Source organism: Triticum urartu, chromosome 5A (genome assembly GCF_056163025.1).
Source record: "Triticum urartu cultivar PI428250 chromosome 5A, HENAU_Tu73, whole genome shotgun sequence".
NCBI classification, from domain to species: Eukaryota; Viridiplantae; Streptophyta; class Magnoliopsida; order Poales; family Poaceae; genus Triticum; species Triticum urartu.
Window position 1 is genome coordinate 453,578,750 of NC_141877.1, and position 13,493 is coordinate 453,592,242.

General features: G+C 47.9%; 1 pseudogene; it reads left to right on the top strand.

Moving 5' to 3' along the window:
• The first annotated feature begins 2,526 nt into the window (after positions 1-2,526).
• On the top strand, positions 2,527-5,847 carry LOC147971878 (uncharacterized; annotated as a pseudogene).
• The last annotated feature ends 7,646 nt before the right edge of the window (positions 5,848-13,493 follow it).

Genomic DNA, 13,493 nt, shown 5'->3' on the forward strand with positions numbered 1-13,493 from the left:
GCTTCCTCAAAATTGCCCTAGGTCTTCATGAGCAAGCAAGTTGGATGCACACCCACTTAGTTCTTTTGTTGAGCTTTCATACACTTATACATCTAGTGCATCCGTTGCATGGCAATCCCTACTCACTCACATTGATATCTATTGATGGGCATCTCCATAGCCAGTTGATGTGAGACTATCTTCTATTTTTTATCTTCTCCACAACCACCATTCTATTCCACATATAGTGCTATATCCATGGCTCACGCTCATATATTGCGTGAAGATTGAAAAAGTTTGAGAGCATCGAAAGTATGAAACAATTGCTTGGCTTGTCATCAGGGTTGTGCATGATTTAAATATTTTGTGTGGTGAAGATAGAGCATAGCCAGACTATATGATTTTGTAGGGATAACTTTCTTTAGCCATGTTATTTTGAGAATACATGATTGCTTAGTTAGTATACTTGAAGTATTATTTTTTTATGTCAATATTAAACTTTTATCTTGAATCTTTCGGATCTGAACATTCATGCCACAATAAAGAAAAATTAAATTGAGAAATATGTTAGAAAGCATTCCACATCAAAAATTCTTTTTTATCATTTACCTACTCGAGGACGAGCAGGAATTAAGCTTGGGGATGCTTGATACGTCTCCAACGTATCTATAATTTTTGATTGCTCCATGCTATTATATTATCTGTTTTGGATGTTAATGGGCTTTATTTTACACTTTTATATCATTTTTGGGACTAACCTATTAACCGAAGGCCCAACCCAAATTGTTGTTTTTTGCCTATTTCAGTGTTTCATAGAAAAGGAATATCAAGTGAAGTCCAAACGGAATGAAACCTTCGGGAACGTGATTTTCTCAACAAACGTGATCCAGGAGACTTGGAGTGGACGTCAAGAAACAATCAAGGAGGCCACGAGGCAGGGGGCGCGCCTACCCCCCTAGACGCGCCCTCCACCCTTGTCGTGGAATTGTCACGGCAGATGTCCTCTTGCAAGGACTTAATCGTGGAGCCATCGCAACTAGGAAGCTTAAAGGGGTTAATCAGGACAAAGGACACGCGAGGTTTATACTAGTTCAGCCCCTTACGGTGAAGGAAGGCCTACGTCTAGTTAGGTTGGTACTGCTTGAGGTTTCGACCAGGGAGCGAGATACGCTATGCCCGGTTCTCGATTGGTTGTTTCTTGCCCTAAGCCGCCGGCGGGTCATTCCCTTATATACACGGGTTGACGCCTTGCGGCCTACAGAGTCCCGTCCGGCTCATAAACAGTGTCCGGCTCGGTGACTAGTTACCTCTACCTTATGTTACAAGTCATGCCATTACGGCGGTTTGTCTCTATGGGCCTTAAGCTCTATGAACCGCCATCCTCACGCTGGGTCTTGGGCTTCCTTTACGATGAGTCTTCTTTGCATAACCCGGCCCCTCCTGGCCGGCTTACTCAAATAGTTATATCCCCAACATTAGGCCCCAGATTGATTTGGACTGGTTCATGTCAATCTTAAAATACCTTAAGAATCAGTCCTTCTGCCTTCTGTCCGTGAAAAGGTTATAACCCATTGTGACGTCATCTTTTGGATCCGGGTTAACCCACCGTGACATCATCTTTTAATTAAATCCTTATCTTATTTCATCATATCTTCAACGGATCTTTGCCTTAACTGACCATCCCGAAAATCGAGGCGTTGGGGTCGTTGTAAAATGATATTCCGTCTCCTCGTTTCTCGCGCCGTCTTGGTCGGCCCCTCCTTATAAATAGATGCGACCTAGGTCTTTTTCATTTCCTTCAGTCGTCTTCCTCCTCGCACCTCCTTCTTTGCTGCTCAAGCTCCGCCGCCGCCGCCGTCGACCCCCTCGTCTTCACCGACTCAGGCCGCTGCATCACCCTGATTCTGACTAGAAAACGATGGCGACCCTCCGCAGTTCTTCCGCATCTGTGAGTTCCTCTTTTCCCCCTTCTCAGATCTGCATTGAAACCGTCTTGAGTTCGTCGTCGTTCATCGCCGCCCGATGCAAACCTCCATTAGTTCTCACCTCCAATGCCTTGTTTAGATTATAAAAACAACTTAGAACTGCTGCGGAAAATGTTTGTGCTTATCCTGTATGAGAACAGATCTCATTTCCCTTGTTTTGGAAGCCTTCCGCGAGTATATGAACTTCTCTGTACTGTTTTAGGTCTAGAAATATTTTCCTTTCCATAGCATCGTTTGATCCAAAATAATGATTGCAACTTGTGAAACCTGTTTGTTCCACACTTAGCCAAAAAACTGCGTCTGTTGACTCTGTTTCAGCCATAGTAGTCTGTGTAGCTGGTTTAAGATAATACCGGCTGTCAGCACCGCTTGCCTCTGGCGACTTAAGAAAACCTTAATCATCTTTAATACATGCAGTTGTTAAACATTATCACATAGTTACCTGCACGTCATTAGGCCCCTTCTTAAGCCGCCATCTTAAATAACCCAATAACGTTTATTCTCCGGGTTATAATAAACCGGAAAAATTTCCTTTATCTTGTTGTAGGCTTCAATTTACCCAATGGCACCCAAAGCTGTTAAACCTCCGGTTACCTGCAACTGGGTCCCATCCATTGTTACAGAGAGCAAACTATCCGAGTTTGTAAAGTCTGGCCATCTGCCCAAGAAGGATGTCATGTCTTATCGTACTCCTGAACCGTATGAAGAGAAACCTCAACCCAAGGAAGGGGAGGTGATCATTTTTACCGATCACATGAGCCGGGGATTTGCTCCTCCCGGTTCAAAATTCTTTAGAGACGTTCTGCACTTCTTTGACTTAAGACCTCAAGACATCGGGCCCAATTCCGTGTCAAATATCTGCAACTTCCAAGTTTTCTGTGAGGTCTACCTTGGAGAAGAGCCCAGCCTACTTTTGTTCAGGGAATTGTTCTATTTGAACCGGCAGAATGAGCGGGCCAACGGGCCTAGTCTGGAGCTTGGTGGCATATCGATTCAAAGGCGGAGAGACTGCCTGTTCCCTTATGCTGAATTGCCGAGTCATCCAAAGGACTGGAACCAGACATGGTTCTACTGCCAAGATACTTCTCCGGCTGGTGAAAACCCGCTGCCTGGCTTCCGTGCATTGCGCCTTGAACCTACTCACCCACTGCCAGATAAGTTGACTGCTATTGAACGTCTGCCACTCACCCCCAAGATCAAGAAGATTAAAGCTCTTTTAGGGAACGGCTTAGATGGCATTGACCTGGTCCGAGTCTGGGTTGCTTGGAGAATAATTCCGTTAAGTCGCCACCCCGGCTTAATGTGTAATTATTCAGGCAAGAAAGATGACCCTCAGCGTCATAGTCCTGACGACTTACCAGATGACGTAGTTGAAGCTACAACTCAGTCTTTGTTGAAAGAGGGCACAGTGAATAGTAACGCTTTCAGCTTACTACCTTTTTGCCAGAAGAACCCGGCCCCTGCAGTAAGTTTCCAGCCGTCGGGTTATAATTTTTTTTACCATGTTATACTGTATTCTTACGCATAACCCTTTATAACCTTTTACAGGCAAATGATAACTTCTGGAAAATCCAATATGATCATGAGGCGGCCAAGACAGCCAGGGCGGCCAAGAGGGCCGAAAGGAAAACCGCCAAGCCCACCACTTCAAGGAAAAGGAAGCCAAGCGCTTCTGAGTTGTTTCAGCTTGATGATACTGATGATAATGAGGAATAGGTAACTTTTTAATTTCCCTTTCTCCTTTATCACTACTTTACTGATATTAACCTTCTTTCAGGGAGACACGGGCAACAGCCAACCCGTCAAGGAAGAGGTAATTATAATCTCCTCCGACTCCGAACTTCGGCCGCGTCAGAAAATTCGAAGAGTAACCCAGAAAGTAAGATTTTCACACCCTTTGGCCTACCAAGATCCTGACTTTCTTTTGAAGAAACAGCAATTTGAAAACCGGAGGCAGACCCGGACCAGCAAGGATGCAGAGCTATCCTTCGGCTTGCCTGACACAACCCAGAAGCGTCGGACTGAGGTTATCTCCAATTTATACCCTTTTTTACCTTTGGCGGGTCTAATCTGTCAACCTCTCAATTCCTCTGACTCCAATTACTAGGATACCTCTCCTTCATCCGGTGAGTCCATGCAATCAAACATGCCGGCTTTTAAGACTACCCCTGGGTAATATCAATTTATTCACCTTATTTTTTTTCTTTCTTCATGTTTCTTTACTTATTTCTCTGCTTTGCCCACAGCGTGCAGGTTAAGCCCAGGAAGAAAACCAAGAAAGATAAACCGGCCCAAACCCCTGTGGTGACTGAACCGGAATAGGGTATACCTGCTCCCAACTCTTCCACACATCAACCGCCACCTGAACCGGCTCAAGACATTGCAGCACCAACTTCTGACCCGCCTGCTGAAGATACTCTTGATGGTTCTGTTAACCCGGAGGCACCTAGCCCAGTCAAAACGGCTAACCCAGAAGTGGAATTTCTCAAGGCTCAATTTGTTGAGCCGGCCAGGCCCACCGTCCTTGCCAAATGCTCGGCTAAAGAGGAGTTGCTAGAACGCCGTAAGGCCAAGATGGATATCACCGACTATACTCATTTGAGTATTGGAGAGATCGTCTTGGGCTATATCAACCAGGTGCAAAGCAGCCGTGACCTGGAAATTGACATGGTGAAGCAAATACAGCAAAAATCTGAGGTATGACTTATGCTTCCTTACTTTTAATCATACTTACTGTACCAGCCCCCAAGTCTATTGCTTATGAATAAATATGCTGTAGATTTAGAAAAATTGTTAGAGCTGCTTGCCCGGCTTAAAGAAAAATATTTAAACCGGATGTAACACAATACCTTTAACTTGCGATACACATTAGCCCCCAAGTGCCAAGTATCTTTGCTTGCAAAGTATTTGGGACTTAATATCCAGGACCGGCTTAATAATTTAGAAAGCTTCGGTATAAATTAGCCCCCAAGTGTCAAGTATCTTTGCTTGCAAAGTGCTTGGGATTTAATATTATTTACCGTAATCTTGACTACTATCCGGTGCAATGCAGGCCATCATAAGTCAATTTGAATCGGAGATTGTTGACCTGAAGAACCGCGTGGCAGCCCAGGAGATTGAAACTCAAAAGGCTAACTCCAAATGTGAATTCAGCGTCTCTGAACAAGAGAAGATGAAGAAAAATTTTGAGTTGGAGAAGAAAATTTGGGCTGATGAAAAGGCCGCACTGGTGACCCGGGCCGAGACAGCAGAGGCATCGCTTGCGGAAGCAACGGCCGAACTGTCCGACTTAAAGCGCCAGATATCTCGAATGGTCTCATCAATCTTTGGTGAGTGACTTACTCAAACCTTAAACACTGCAAAACTCCTTTAATGACCATTTCAGTTATTTCCTCCGGCTCACCTTATGCTTAATAACGCAGGCCCCAGGAGCACAAATCTCAAGCAGAACATGGTGATCAAGCTGAAGGCGGTTTATACTCTGGTGGAACAGCTCTACACCGGGTCACAACGTGCTCTGGCCGTTGTGGCTTTATCAAATGATGTTCCCTATCTCCTGCAAGATGTGCTGAAGCGGCTTGCTGTGCTACCTCAGCAAATCCAAGAGTTAAGACGAGCATCTGCAAGAGCCGGAGCTATAGCCGCATTGAGCCGAGCCAAGGTGTCGCTTCCAGAGCTAGACCCCGCTGATATTGCTCTTGGGTATCCACATTTGAAGGAAGATGGCACTGTGTTTAATGATAAGGACTTCACCGCCTATGTGAAGGATATACGCCCGGTGGCTACTCTTATTGGGAACGATACTGACCTCACCAAATGTCAGCCGGGTTATGACAAGGAGAATCAGAGAATCCCCACGCCGCATTATGACGATGTCAGTTGATCCCTCCAACCCGTAAGCACACCTTTGCCCCTGAAGTCGACCCAACCGGTTTAATAGATGATGAAGCTGAGTTTGAGGCCTTGAGTGGCATTGACTGGGCCTCATCATCCTTCCAGGACAAAACAGCCGGCGGAGAGGCGGAGAAGGATAACCCGGAGGCTTCAAGTCAACCCAAAGAGTAGATTGCCAGGCGCCACCTGCTTATGTCATTGTAGAAAAACAATGACGCATCATTCAGACTAGGGGAGTCTTGTAACAGAGTAGAAAATACCTTGAGTTTTGCTATGCCTTTGTGCATGCTTATGGCCCTTAATACCTGCATAAGCCGCCGTCACTATGCACTTTGTAGTTTATATGAATCCGTTATGTCCTTTGCAGAAATGTCTTGCATTGCCCTATAATGCTTACGGCTGCTTTTCCGGCTTATATAAGCCAACCGCCGAGGGTAAGTTTAACTCCTGAAAATTGGCACATAAAAGTTCACCTGGTACTTAACAACCTGATGTAACCAATATTAATCCTGGAGGATTGCAATGTATTCCATTGTATTTTCAGAGGGTCGCAAGATATCCAATGTTGATACTTGTAAAATATGATGAACAAAATTCAAGGGTTTCTGATTCGAATACGATCAGTGAACCGTTCCAAAGGGGTTGAGCTAAGATTCGGATACGATCTGTTAGCCCCCAGTGGCTGTGGCGATGCCGATCAAGTGGGTATCGACAGCTATGTTCTCTTTGGTTCGAATACGACCTATGTTTGAACAGGAAGCCCCCAAGTGACCATAAGAGTTGTTTAATGATGCTGATTCGAATACGATCCACGTCAGACCCAAAGGGGTTAAGCTATGATTCAAATATGATCAAGAAGCCCCCAAGTGGGTTTGGCAGTATGCCGATCAAGTGGGTATTGACAGCTATGTTCTCTTTGGTTCGAATACGACCTATGTTTGAACAGGAAGCCCCCAAGTGATCACAGCTAGATTTAGATATGATCATAAGCCGGACCAAAGGAAAGCCGGATTCAGATATGATCCGCTTCTCCTTGGTTATCTCCACCACCTGACAAAGAAAACAAATAAACCTTTTTTGGGAGTGGAAAAAAGGACAGAGGTCCTGCTTTATTGCTTTATGTAATATATATAGTATAAGTATATACACATTAGAGCCGATGGCTCAAGTACAATAAGGCTGAAGATGAGCGATATTCCACGGCCGACGGGTCTCCTCCTCCGACTTACGTGAGTCTTTGTGCTCCCGAACGTCGATAAGGTAATATGATCCGTTGTTCAGATTCTTGCTGACCACAAAGGGTCCTTCCCAAGGAGGGGATAGCTTGTGCATGTCAGATTGATCCTGGATGAGTCGGAGCACTAAGTCGCCTTCCTGAAAGGTTTTGGACCTAACCCGATGGCTGTGGTAGCGGCGCAGGTCTTGCTGGTAAATAGCCGAGCGGGCTATTGCCAAGTCTCGCTCTTCATCCAACAGGTCAAGTGCGTCTTGCCAAGATTTTTCGTTGTCTTCCTCAACATAAGCCGCCACACGGGGTGAATCATGACGGATGTCACTTGGCAGGACCGCCTCTGCTCCATACACCATAAAGAAAGGCGTGTAACCCGTAGATCTGTTAGGTGTAGTATTGATGCTCCAAAGTACAGAAGGTAACTCCTCCACCCAACAACCCGGCGTCCGCTGCAAGGGGACCAAGAGCCGGGGCTTGATACCCCTCAAGATTTCTTGATTAGCTCGTTCTGCTTGACCATTGGATTGAGGGTGAGCCACAGCTGAAACGTCAAGCCGGATATGCTCTTGTTGACAGAACTCTTCCATAGCTCCTTTGGAGAGGTTAGTGCCATTATCAGTTATGATGCTGTGTGGAAAACCAAAGCGAAAGATCACCTTTTTCATAAACTGGACCGCTGTGGCTGCATCACACTTACTAATTGGCTCCGCCTCCACCCACTTTGTGAACTTGTCAACCGCCACCAAGAGGTGCGTCTTTTTATCCTTAGACCTTTTGAAAGGCCCGACCATATCAAGCCCCAGACTGCAAACGGCCAAGTAATTGGAATCATCCTCAATTCTTGAGCCGGCACATGGGCTCGTCATGAGAATTTCTGACATCTGTCACATTTACTGACCAAGTCTTCTGCATCAGCATGAGCCGTCAGCCAATAAAACCCATGACGGAAAGCTTTGGCCACAAGAGATTTTGAGCCGGCGTGATGACCACAATCGCCTTCATGAATCTCACGAAGGATCTCCTGGCCCTCTGTAGGTGACACGCAACGTTGAAACGCTCCAGTGACGCTGCAATGATGTAACTCGTCATTGACAATTTTCATGGACTTGGACCGCCGGACGATTTGTCTTGCCAAGGTCTCATCTTCAGGCAACTCTCCCCTGGTCATGTAAGCCAAATAAGGCACTGTCCAATCCAGGATAACGTGGCGAGCCGCCACCAGCTGTGCCTCCGGGTCTGGTATTGCCAGATCTTCCTCTGTAGGTAACTTAACTGACGGATTATGAAAAACATCAAGAAAGGTGTTAGGCGGCACCGGCTTACGCTGAGATCCCAGCCGGCTTAAGGCATCAGCTGCCTCATTCTTCCTTCGATCAATGTGTTCCACCACATAACCCTTGAAATGTCCAGCCACAGCATCGACTTCACGACGGTAAGCCGCCATAAGGGGATCTTTAGAGTCCCACTTGCCTGACACCTGTTGAGCCACAAGGTCTGAGTCTCCCAAGCATCTTACCCGGCTCAAGTTCATCTCTTTGGCCATCCGGAGACCATGGAGTAGGGCCTCGTACTCAGCTGCATTGTTAGTACAAGGAAACATAAGCCGGAGCACATAACAAAATTTGTCACCTCGAGGGGAAGTTAACACGACTCCAGCCCCCGAGCCTTCCAACTGTCTGGATCCATCAAAGTGAATAGTCCAATAAGTGTTATCAGGATTCTCCTCAGGTGCCTGTAGTTCTGTCCAGTCGTTGATGAAGTCCACCAAAGCTTGAGACTTAATGGCAGTGCGTGGCACGTACTTCAGACCATGAGGCCCGAGCTCGATGGCCCACTTGGCGACTCGTCCTATGGCCTCTCTGTTTTGAATAATGTCTCCCAAGGGGGCAGAACTTACCACAGTGATAGGGTGACCTTGGAAGTATTGCTTCAACTTCCGGCTTGCCATGAACACCCCGTAAACAAGTTTCTGCCAATGAGGATATCTCTGTTTTGACTCGATGAGTACCTCACTGACATAATAAACCGGCCGTTGAACCGGATGTTCCTTACCAGCCTCCTTGCGCTCTACCACAATTGCCACACTGACGACTCATGAATTAGCAGCCACATATAACAGCAAAGGCTCTTTGTCAATGGGAGCTGCAACAACTGGCGGCTCAGATAACTGCCTCTTCAAATCCTCAAAAGCAGTATTAGCAGCATTACTCCAGACAAAGGTGTTTGCCTTCTTCATCAGTTGGTACAGTGGTAGGGCCTTCTCACCTAACCGGCTTATGAACCGGCTTAAAGCGGCAACACGACCCGCCAGTCATTGAACATCATTGATACATGTCGGTTTAGCCAAACAAGTGATTGCCTTAATCTTCTCCAGATTAGCCTCGATGCCCCTGTTTGAGACCAAGAATCCCAAAAGCTTGCCTGCAGGCACACCAAATACACACTTCTCCGGGTTAAGCATCATTTTGTAAACCCGGAGATTGTCGAAGGTTTCTCTGAGATTAGATATCAAGGTTTCCGCCTCTCTGGATTTCACCACTATGTCATCCACATACGCATGAACATTGCGCCCAATCTGATTGTGGAGACAATTCTGTACACACCATTGATAAGTTGCCTGGGCACTCTTGAGCCCAAAAGGCATAGGCACATAGCAAAAGGCTCCAAACGGAGTGATGAAAGCCATCTTCTCCTAGTCCTTAACTGCCATCTTGATCTCATGATAACCAGAGTAATCATCCAAAAAGCTCAAACGCGCACAACCCGCCATAGCATCAATGATTTGATCAATACGGGGGAGAGCGAAAGGATCAGCCGGACAAGCCTTATTTAAGTCCGTGTAATCCACACACATCCGCCAGGTGCCATTTTTCTTGAGCACGAGCACCGGGTTAGCCAACCACTCCGGGTGAAAAACTTCGACAATGAACCCAGCCGCCAAGAGCCGGGCGACCTCTTCTCCTATAGCTTTTCGTCGCTCTTCATTGAATCGCCGCAGAAACTGCCTGACCGGCTTATACTTCGGATCAATATTAAGAGTGTGCTTAGCGAGTCCTCTCGGTACACTCGGCATGTCAGAAGGCTTCCATGCAAAGATGTCCCGGTTCTCACGGATGAACTCGATGAGCGCGCTTTCCTATTTAGGATCCAAGTTGGCACTAATGCTGAATTGCTTAGATGAATCGCCCGGAGTAAAATCAACAAGCTTAGTCTCTGCAGCCGATTTAAACTTCATGGCCGGGTCATGCTCCGTAGTCGGCTTCTTGAGAGAGGTCATGTCCGCCGGGTCAATGTTATCTTGATAAAATTTGAGCTCCTCCGCTGCACAGACAGACTCGGCATAAGCCGCATCGCCTTCTTCGCATTCCAGGGCCACCTTTCGACTTCCATGCACGGTGATGGTACCCTTGTAACCCGGCATCTTGAGCTGTAAATAAACATAACACGGCCGCGCCATGAACTTGGCATAAGCCGGCCGCCCGAACAAAGCGTGATATGGACTCTTGATTTTTACCACCTCAAAAGTTAACTTTTCCGCCCTAGAATCATGCTCATCTCCAAAGGCCACCTCTAGCTCAATCTTACCAACAGGATACGCCGATTTACCAGGCACCACTCCATGGAAGACGGTGTTGGAAGTCTTTAAATTCTTGTCAGTTAAGCCCATGCGCCGAAAGGTCTCGTAATAGAGGATGTTGATGCTGCTACCTCCACCCATGAGCACCTTAGTAAATTTATAGCCACCAACCTGCGGTGCCACTACCAAGGCCAGTTGACTTGGATTATCAACCCGGGGAGGGTGATCCTCCCTGCTCCAGACAATAGGCTGTTCCGACCACCTCAAGTAACGAGGGACTGCCGGCTCAACAGAATTCACCTCCCTCCTATGAACTTTCTGATCACGTTTACACAAACTTGTGGTAAACACGTGATACTGCCCACTATTTAGATGTTTTGGATGGCTCTGATAACCCGACTGCTGTTGCTGCTGACCTCCTTGACCAGACTGCTGTTGACTATAACCACCCTGGCTTCCCTGAAAATCGGATCCTGAACCGCCGCCCGGGCCATGAAAGCCGCTAGCTCCTGAGCCTTGATTGCCATCAAACGTATTAGAATTCTTGAAATCCTTCATGATTGCGCAATCCTTCCATAAATGAGTCGCTGGCCGTTCCCGGGTGCCGTGTTTCGGGCAAGGCTCATTGAGTAGTTGCTCAAGAGACGGACCTGACCCACCAAACCGAGGGGGTGGCTTTCCTTTGCGCTTCTGATTGTTACCCTATGCATTGGTCACAAATTCCGGGTTACTGTCCGCCTTACGCTTATTGCCTCCTTGACTCGCTGGGTTATGTTGCTGACCCTTTCCATTACCGTTCTTCTTTCCCTTCCCTGTCTTTTCCTCATTAGACGCGGGATCTTTGGTACTATCAGAATCGGCATACTTGACTAGAGCCGCCATTAGCGTCCCCATATCGTTGCAATCACGCTTAAGGCGCCCCAGTTTCTGTCTCAGAGGCTCAAAGCGGCAATTCTTCTCCAGCATGAGAACTGTTGAGCCGGCATCCATCTTGTCAGACGAATGTATTATATCTTTGACCCGGCGCACCCAATGAGTTGTAGATTCACCTTCCTCCTGCTTACAATTTGTTAGGTCCACAATTGACATAGACTACTTGCAAGTGTCCTTGAAGTTCTGGATGAAACGGGCTTTTAGCTCCGCCCATGAACTAATGGAATTGGGTGGCAAACTCTTTAACCAAGAACGGGCCGTTCCGTCCAACATCATGGTGAAGTATTTAGCCATCGCTTCATCACTAACCTCCAGCAGCTCCATGGCCATCTCGTAACTTTCAATCCACGCCCCAGGATGTAAATCGGCCGTATAATTCGACACCTTTTGAGGTCCCTTGAAATCCTTGGGCAGACATACATTACGTAGAGCCGGTACCAGACAAGGAACTCCTCCGGTTCTAGTAGCAACACCCGCCTCAACGGAAGTCGTCGGGTAAGCCGGTGAGTCCTGTTGGGCTGCTAGCTGAGCCGCTAGCTGAGCGGCCCGCTCGTCCTCCTGACATATCCGATCCTGAACCGGGTTATACCCGCCGGGCTGGTTCCGGCGCTGTGTGCTACTTGACAAGGCCTCTGACTCCATGTGCCTACTGTAACTCGGGCTCCGGTTTTGACGAGGTGGAGCTAACCAGGGCGGAGGAGTTGAGTGAATCATGTCCCGGCTGTAGGAGTAGGTCTCTTGCTGAGCCAGGGCTGTTTGGACAAGTTCCCTGATCCTCCGGGTTTCCACCGCTGTCGGATCATCACCATCTACTGGGAGAGGCGCCAAACGTGCTAATGCTGCGATTAAGTTCTCCATGGGGTTGGAGAAGTAACCCTGTGGTATTGGTACGTAATGGGGCCGTGCCGTATTGCCGTGAAGAGGCGCCATCACCGGAGGCTGGACTGGGCCTCCCGCTCCGGATGTCATAAACTGATTTGCACCTGGCGGGTTACTTGGGCCGGCCCCGGGTGTAGCAAAGAGATTCCGAGGATCATAAATCTGAGATAAACGGGAGAGTTTTCTAATGTCTCCTCCTCATTACCTCATTAGATGTGTTCAAGCTCAACGTGAGCTGAAAAGCCTCTGCCTGAAGTTGCTGCGCCCGTACGTCCAAAGCCGCCCGCTCTGTGGCTAATCTAGTATCTTCAGCTGCTAAGGTTTCCTTGGCCCGGGCGATCTCATCGCGAACCTATGCCACCTCTGCCTCATGCTCAGATTGGTTCGCAGGGAGGACTGTAGCAGTTAACAAGTATGTTTTTCCATGAGATCCATCAGCACCTGAGCCGGTGAGCGCACAGGGCCTCCTGCCCTGGCTGCTCCTAACCCGAACGTTATCGCCGCTGTGGCCGTAGAATTTTGGCCGGGTTGAGTACCATCCATGAATACTCCTGCCCAGTTTGGCGACTCTGAGGGGTTCGGAATAGTGCTGCCATCGGAACAGCCCCCAAGCACACCATCTTGAACTTGATATAGCGAATCTATTGAGCCGGCGGATGAATCACCGTCAGGGAGGACGGCCGGCTCACCATCACCTTCAGATCCTTCAGAAAGCTCACCTCCATGGATGCAACCCACAAAGGCACGCTTCACGACGGGTTGAGCTCGGGCAGGTTTCGCACGCTGAGCCGTCTCGACGAGATCGGTGCAGCTGTCCGGCTCAGGGCCCGGCTCACCAATCCGGCCGATGAAGACATGAATTCTGCCAAAGGGGACCCGGTACCCATACTCAATTGAGCCAGCGTCGGGGCCCCAGCCTTCGTCGTCGATGTAGATCTTGCCGCGACGACTCTTGGTCATCCGGCCAACTGCGTATCCCTTGAGCCCTTCGAAGCTGCCCTTCAAGAACTCAAAT